This window comes from Rhipicephalus microplus, chromosome X, assembly GCF_043290135.1.
Source record: "Rhipicephalus microplus isolate Deutch F79 chromosome X, USDA_Rmic, whole genome shotgun sequence".
In the NCBI taxonomy this organism is placed as follows: Eukaryota; Metazoa; Arthropoda; class Arachnida; order Ixodida; family Ixodidae; genus Rhipicephalus; species Rhipicephalus microplus.
This window is the reverse complement of record NC_134710.1, coordinates 294,017,642-294,023,840: the sequence shown is the minus strand read 5'-3', so window position 1 is coordinate 294,023,840 and position 6,199 is coordinate 294,017,642.

Below are 6,199 nucleotides of genomic sequence, written 5' to 3'. Positions count from 1 at the left end.
CTCTAGCTGTAGCGTTCGTTCTCGACTTGACAGATGTGAGTACATTAATAAACATTGCGAGAAAACAGATAAAAAGTAAGAGAAAATGAAGTGTCTCCCGCATATCAATGAGAAACACAATGAGTATTAAGAGGGGTCCGGAGCATCGCACAATGAAAATTTCCGCATGCACTGAATAATCCCGATAATAACTAAGCCACTGTCCTGTGGTCGGTACTCTTTCACTGTTTATGCAGATTCTGAGTGAGCTGGAATATGGAACTGTAACCGCTCAGAACAAGACTACGTCCCCCGAGCCTAGAAATAAGGGGTACCGAAGACTAAGACAGAGTTAAGCTCACAGGAATAACGGACGCTGACCTTGAAACGTTGAAACGCTCTTTCTCGTCGTAGAGCAGTGCTGGAGAAGAGAACCTGAGGGATGCGTTGACGCTGGGGTAAAACAAAGAAACGGGGATTCTCTGACTAGCCGCAAAGGTTCACCACGTGACAGTAAGGTTCGTGACGCGAGGATTTCTCGGCGCGTGCACGTGGAGCATGATGGTTGTGATGATGATCCTGGAATGGTTGGAATCTACCTACCACAGAGGGAGCTCCGCGAAGGGTCAGGTGACTAATATTCAGAAAATTTTTGGGACAACTTGTCTTCATTGTGTCAAGAAAAAAAAACACGGCCTGCGTGGAAGGCGCTGCACAGTCATAGCGAAAGCAAGAAGAGCGGCCTTTCAGAGCCTTTTCAAAACACTCATTGGGTAACTACTGCAACCACACTTGCTTGATACCCAAGAGGGCATTAATATTAATTTTTTTGGTAGTAGGCCGGCATTTGCTATGCTATTTTTTGTCATTCTTCGTAGAAGCGTGGTATCCGCTAAACACGGAATTTTGTGCCAACTGTACATGCAGTGGGTGACGACGATGAAGAATCATGTGTGAAGTAGGTATGCGCCACAGTTATTAGGGGAACAAAAACAAGCTTTTGTAATGGGCTGTAGCATCGGACGGCCAACTCGTTACGCTATTCGCATTCTTCGACGACTGGTTGTTATTTCGCTGTTTTGAAACGCTTTATAAATCGCATTAACGCGATGTCTTTCTCGGCAACAAATCTGCCCAAGGAAAGTTTGCCAGCATGTCACAAGTACCGGTGTAGCTCCATGGTAGTATACTGGGATGGCACCCAGCGGGCGAGATTTCGAGCCCCATTGTGGCATTGGTGATATTTTTTTTTCTAATTTCACGTGGTGTGGTTTCACCGGCGGCTGCGGTGGCGGACAACTGCGCATGGCCCGAGTTCTGATCTCAGAACAACTTTCAGAGGCGTGTTTCAACTTTCAGAGGCAGGGGCGTGTTTCGTGGCACCCATCGCAACCTCGTCGGCGCTGCGCCTCGTAACAGTGTGTGAGAGAAGACATCTCGGCTCTTCGAGTCCCTAAGCTCTCGGCCCCAGTGCGGAATTTGTAACGCGTCTATTTCTGTGCTGTACATAAACCTTGCCTTTACTCACTGTCGTCTCCTCCGCTCGTCTATCAGCTCAGCGCAGAAGCAGCTGCTAGCTGAGTAACACACGCTACCAAACGGCTGGTAACTTAAATGGCGGAGTTCTGAGGAGTGGCTTCTTCAGGATCGTGTTGGCGTCACTGTCTTCGTAGCAAGGGTGGAGAAGTGTAGTTCTCCTGCAAAAGAAAAAAAAAACTGAGAACAACGCAGGCGAAAGTGAGCTTCCCATTTGATAATGCATTAGGTTATATATGGGAGACGAGACTTCTTGAAACTTATAAAGAGCGCCAGTGCGAGAAATATACATTGATTTACCTTGACGCAATGAGTGAATTGGACTGGAAGTACGCACGTTGTGCTAGACAAAAGCGGTATCCTATACACGACACCATGGATGAGCACATGTGACGACTTCTTTCGTGCACTTTTCATTTTCCCTAGTTCTATTCCCTCGGCCGCGGTTCAGGCACATTATGTCGACCAATACGTTTGGAGGCTGGGTGCTAATAGCGCTGTCTACGGTAAACGCATCGTTTATCTAACTGGTGTTAGCTCCGAAAGGACTGTTGTTCAGGTCACCTTGGTGGAAGAGCTCCAGTCTGAAAACCGTTTTTTTTTATGCACCCGGTGCCCTCTTGCATTCATCGAAATGTGGACGCCTTGTTCAGGAATCAAACCAAAGACATGGTGTGCGTGGCAACTCCTAAGTTCGCAGCGAGTAGCCAGTGAAATGACGTAGCGAATGACTGCGCCTAACCAGTCACTATGACCAAAGCGGCAATTTGTGACCAATCCTATTGCGACTAAATTGGCTCTACCACTGGTACCAGTGAACGAACCTTCATTCTGCAACGTAAAATAGCGGTGTGTCCGGGGTGCTTACCAGAGTTCCCGCCAATCTGAGTGACCTGCTTTCTCAAAGCTAATGAAGGCGTAGTCAAACAGGTGGTGCCGCTGACCAATTAGTAATTGTTGCGCCACCTTTTGCTCACCGAGTTGCATGCGTGTGTGCTTGAACAGCGCTAAGTAAACCCCGCATAGACAGCAAGCCCGCCACGTTGCCAGGGTCACCCGAGGATTCAAGCTTCCGACCCGGCACGGATTGCACACAGTATGGTCAAGCATTAACCGAGACTATGCAAGGTAGAGACAAAGCGAAGCCTCGACCAATGGGTTACAGGTTTTTAGTAAACAACCGTCGCTAAGTAGGAAGAGACAGGATCTATGGAGGTCGCTTTTGTGCTGCCACAATGTTTGTAGAATATCACAAACAAGTGAATGAAATTTGAAGTATTAAGTGTTACGTTAAGGCGTGCAAGATAATGATTTGCAGTTTGGTAGTTTATAGTCAACCTAGTGTGTTGGTTAAGCTTCGGAAACTGCCAGAAATCAGTGTTACCGTGACCAAGAGACCTGAGGAAATGCCAGAAAATTCAATACTAAGGGAAAAGTCAACACAGAAAGCGGCCAGCGATGCAACCTCAAAATTTCTGCGTTCTATGCTTTGGATGCATCACGCCGTATAAAGTTAACAGAATTCCACAATCGAAGTAGTCATTTGTTGTTTCGATATGAAGCCGTTCAGTGACACCAGATCAAGGTAGCGATTTAAAAATTTCAAACGTACAAGATTTGGTGGGGGAGGGTGTGACTGAAAATAGACAACAATTTGCCACGCCAGTTGAAACACATGTGAATGTTTGCCACTAGATTTTTAGGTGCATGGTCCTCTAGCTGTAGCGTTCGTTCTCGACTTGACAGATGTGAGTACATTAATAAACATTGCGAGAAAACAGATAAAAAGTAAGAGAAAATGAAGTGTCTCCCGCATATCAATGAGAAACACAATGAGTATTAAGAGGGGTCCGGAGCATCGCACAATGAAAATTTCCGCATGCACTGAATAATCCCGATAATAACTAAGCCACTGTCCTGTGGTCGGTACTCTTTCACTGTTTATGCAGATTCTGAGTGAGCTGGAATATGGAACTGTAACCGCTCAGAACAAGACTACGTCCCCCGAGCCTAGAAATAAGGGGTACCGAAGACTAAGACAGAGTTAAGCTCACAGGAATAACGGATGCTGACCTTGAAACGTTGAAACGCTCTTTCTCGTCGTAGAGCAGTGCTGGAGAAGAGAACCTGAGGGATGCGTTGACGCTGGGGTAAAACAAAGAAACGGGGATTCTCTGACTAGCCGCAAAGGTTCACCACGTGACAGTAAGGTTCGTGACGCGAGGATTTCTCGGCGCGTGCACGTGGAGCATGATGGTTGTGATGATGATCCTGGAATGGTTGGAATCTACCTACCACAGAGGGAGCTCCGCGAAGGGTCAGGTGACTAATATTCAGAAACTTTTTGGGACAACTTGTCTTCATTGTGTCAAGAAAAAAAAAACAAGGCCTGCGTGGAAGGCGCTGCACAGTCATAGCGAAAGCAAGAAGAGCGGCCTTTCAGAGCCTTTTCAAAACACTCATTGGGTAACTACTGCAACCACACTTGCTTGATACCCAAGAGGGCATTAATATTAATTTTTTTTGGTAGTAGGCCGGCATTTGCTATGCTATTTTTTGTCATTCTTCGTAGAAGCGTGGTATCCGCTAAACACGGAATTTTGTGCCAACTGTACATGCAGTGGGTGACGACGATGAAGAATCATGTGTGAAGTAGGTATGCGCCACAGTTATTAGGGGAACAAAAACAAGCTTTTGTAATGGGCTGTAGCATCGGACGGCCAACTCGTTACGCTATTCGCATTCTTCGACGACTGGTTGTTATTTCGCTGTTTTGAAACGCTTTATAAATCGCATTAACGCGATGTCTTTCTCGGCAACAAATCTGCCCAAGGAAAGTTTGCCAGCATGTCACAAGTACCGGTGTAGCTCCATGGTAGTATACTGGGATGGCACCCAGCGGGCGAGATTTCGAGCCCCATTGTGGCATTGGTGATATTTTTTTTTCTAATTTCACGTGGTGTGGTTTCACCGGCGGCTGCGGTGGCGGACAACTGCGCATGGCCCGAGTTCTGATCTCAGAACAACTTTCGCTGTAAAAAAAAATGTCTAGCATTCTTCTTCATCGCCATCGTCATCTTCCTAGTGGGGATTCGCAAAAGTGGGTCAGCAAAGATATTAGCGATAATCCACTCAATCCTACGGCAGTATCCATACGAAATTAGCACGCCCCGGTGGCGTAGCCTTTACGGGGCTCGGCTGCTGGCATGAAGGTCGTGTGTTCAATCCTGGCCTTGGAGGTCACATATCGACGGAGGCGAAATGATTGTGGCCCGTATACATTGCGAAGTCAGTGCGCGTAAAGAACAACAGACCGTCCAAATTTGCAGATTACTCTGCTACGACGTCTCACGTGATCATATTGTGGTTTGTTGACGTAATACCAGATATAAAAACATTATTTTCAATAATAATATTAACAATACTATCATTTTTATATATCCCATTAATATATTGCTACGGAGAGGAAGAAAAGGAAGAGGTGCGACTGACAGGCGCGCGACTGGGCCAATCAGCCATTGTGTCTCTTGCCTGTAGTTTTTACTCTGCAAATACATCTCGCTCAGAAGCAACCAACCTCGTAACATATTGGTGAGAGGTGCTGGGTAACCATCAGGCAACGGAGCTCCGCAGCGGACGTCGCATCGCCCTTCCAGCCATGGCCAATGCTCAGCCCTCCGCGTCAACGTCAGCGTCTCCGACGAACATGGCGTCGCAACCGTACGTTTTCACGCCTCTCAAGGATCCCGGTACATTCTGCGGAACCGATGGCGTCGACGTTGACGATTGGCTGGCCATGTTTGAACGAGTGAGTGTGCCGAACAGATGGGATCCCACACTTCAGTTGGCTAATGTGCTGTTCTATTTGAGAGGCACGGCCAAGGTGTGGTATGAGAACAATGAAGAAGAACTCACAAGCTGGGACCAATGCAAAGCAAAGATGCGGGAGGTGTTTGGCAAAACCGCCAGTCGGAAGATCGCCGCCAAAAAGGAATTGGCCTGCCGTGCCCAATCCCCTACGGAGTCATACCTCGCTTACATTCAAGACGTGCTGGCCCTCTGCCGAAAGGCCGAAAGCGACATGACAGAAGGTGACAAGGTGGGACATGTTCTGAAAGGGATTGCCGACGACGCGTTCAATCTCCTGATGTGCAAGGGCTGTTCCACCGTAGACGCGATCATCAAAGAGTGTCGTCAGTTCGAGCAAGTGAAAAGTCGCCGCATTCTACAAACATTCGCTCGACTCCCAAACACCGCTGCAACATCTACTTGCGAGGACCAGTCAACACCACAACGTGCATCGCCGCCGGGAGACCTTACACGCATTGTTCGTCGTGAACTGGAAGCTATGGCGCCCTCGGCGTTCTATTCGCGCAGTACCGATGCCACTCCTGTTACTGTTCCTCTTGTTCAAGCCATCGTGCGCCGGGAGCTTGAAAACATCGGAGTGCATTCCGTGTGCCATGTCACCGCGCCTAGAGTCAGCGAACGCCCTTTCGTGATGCCCTTCTCCGACCGACGGTCTTCTCCACGTACTCGCAACCCGGCTGAGTGGCGAACTGCAGATGACCGCCCTATATGTTTCAACTGCCACCGCGTTGGACATATTGCCCGTTACTGCCGCAACACATGGTCCTCGGCACATCGCGCAACGACCAATATGACCCGTTTCGACGATACCGCC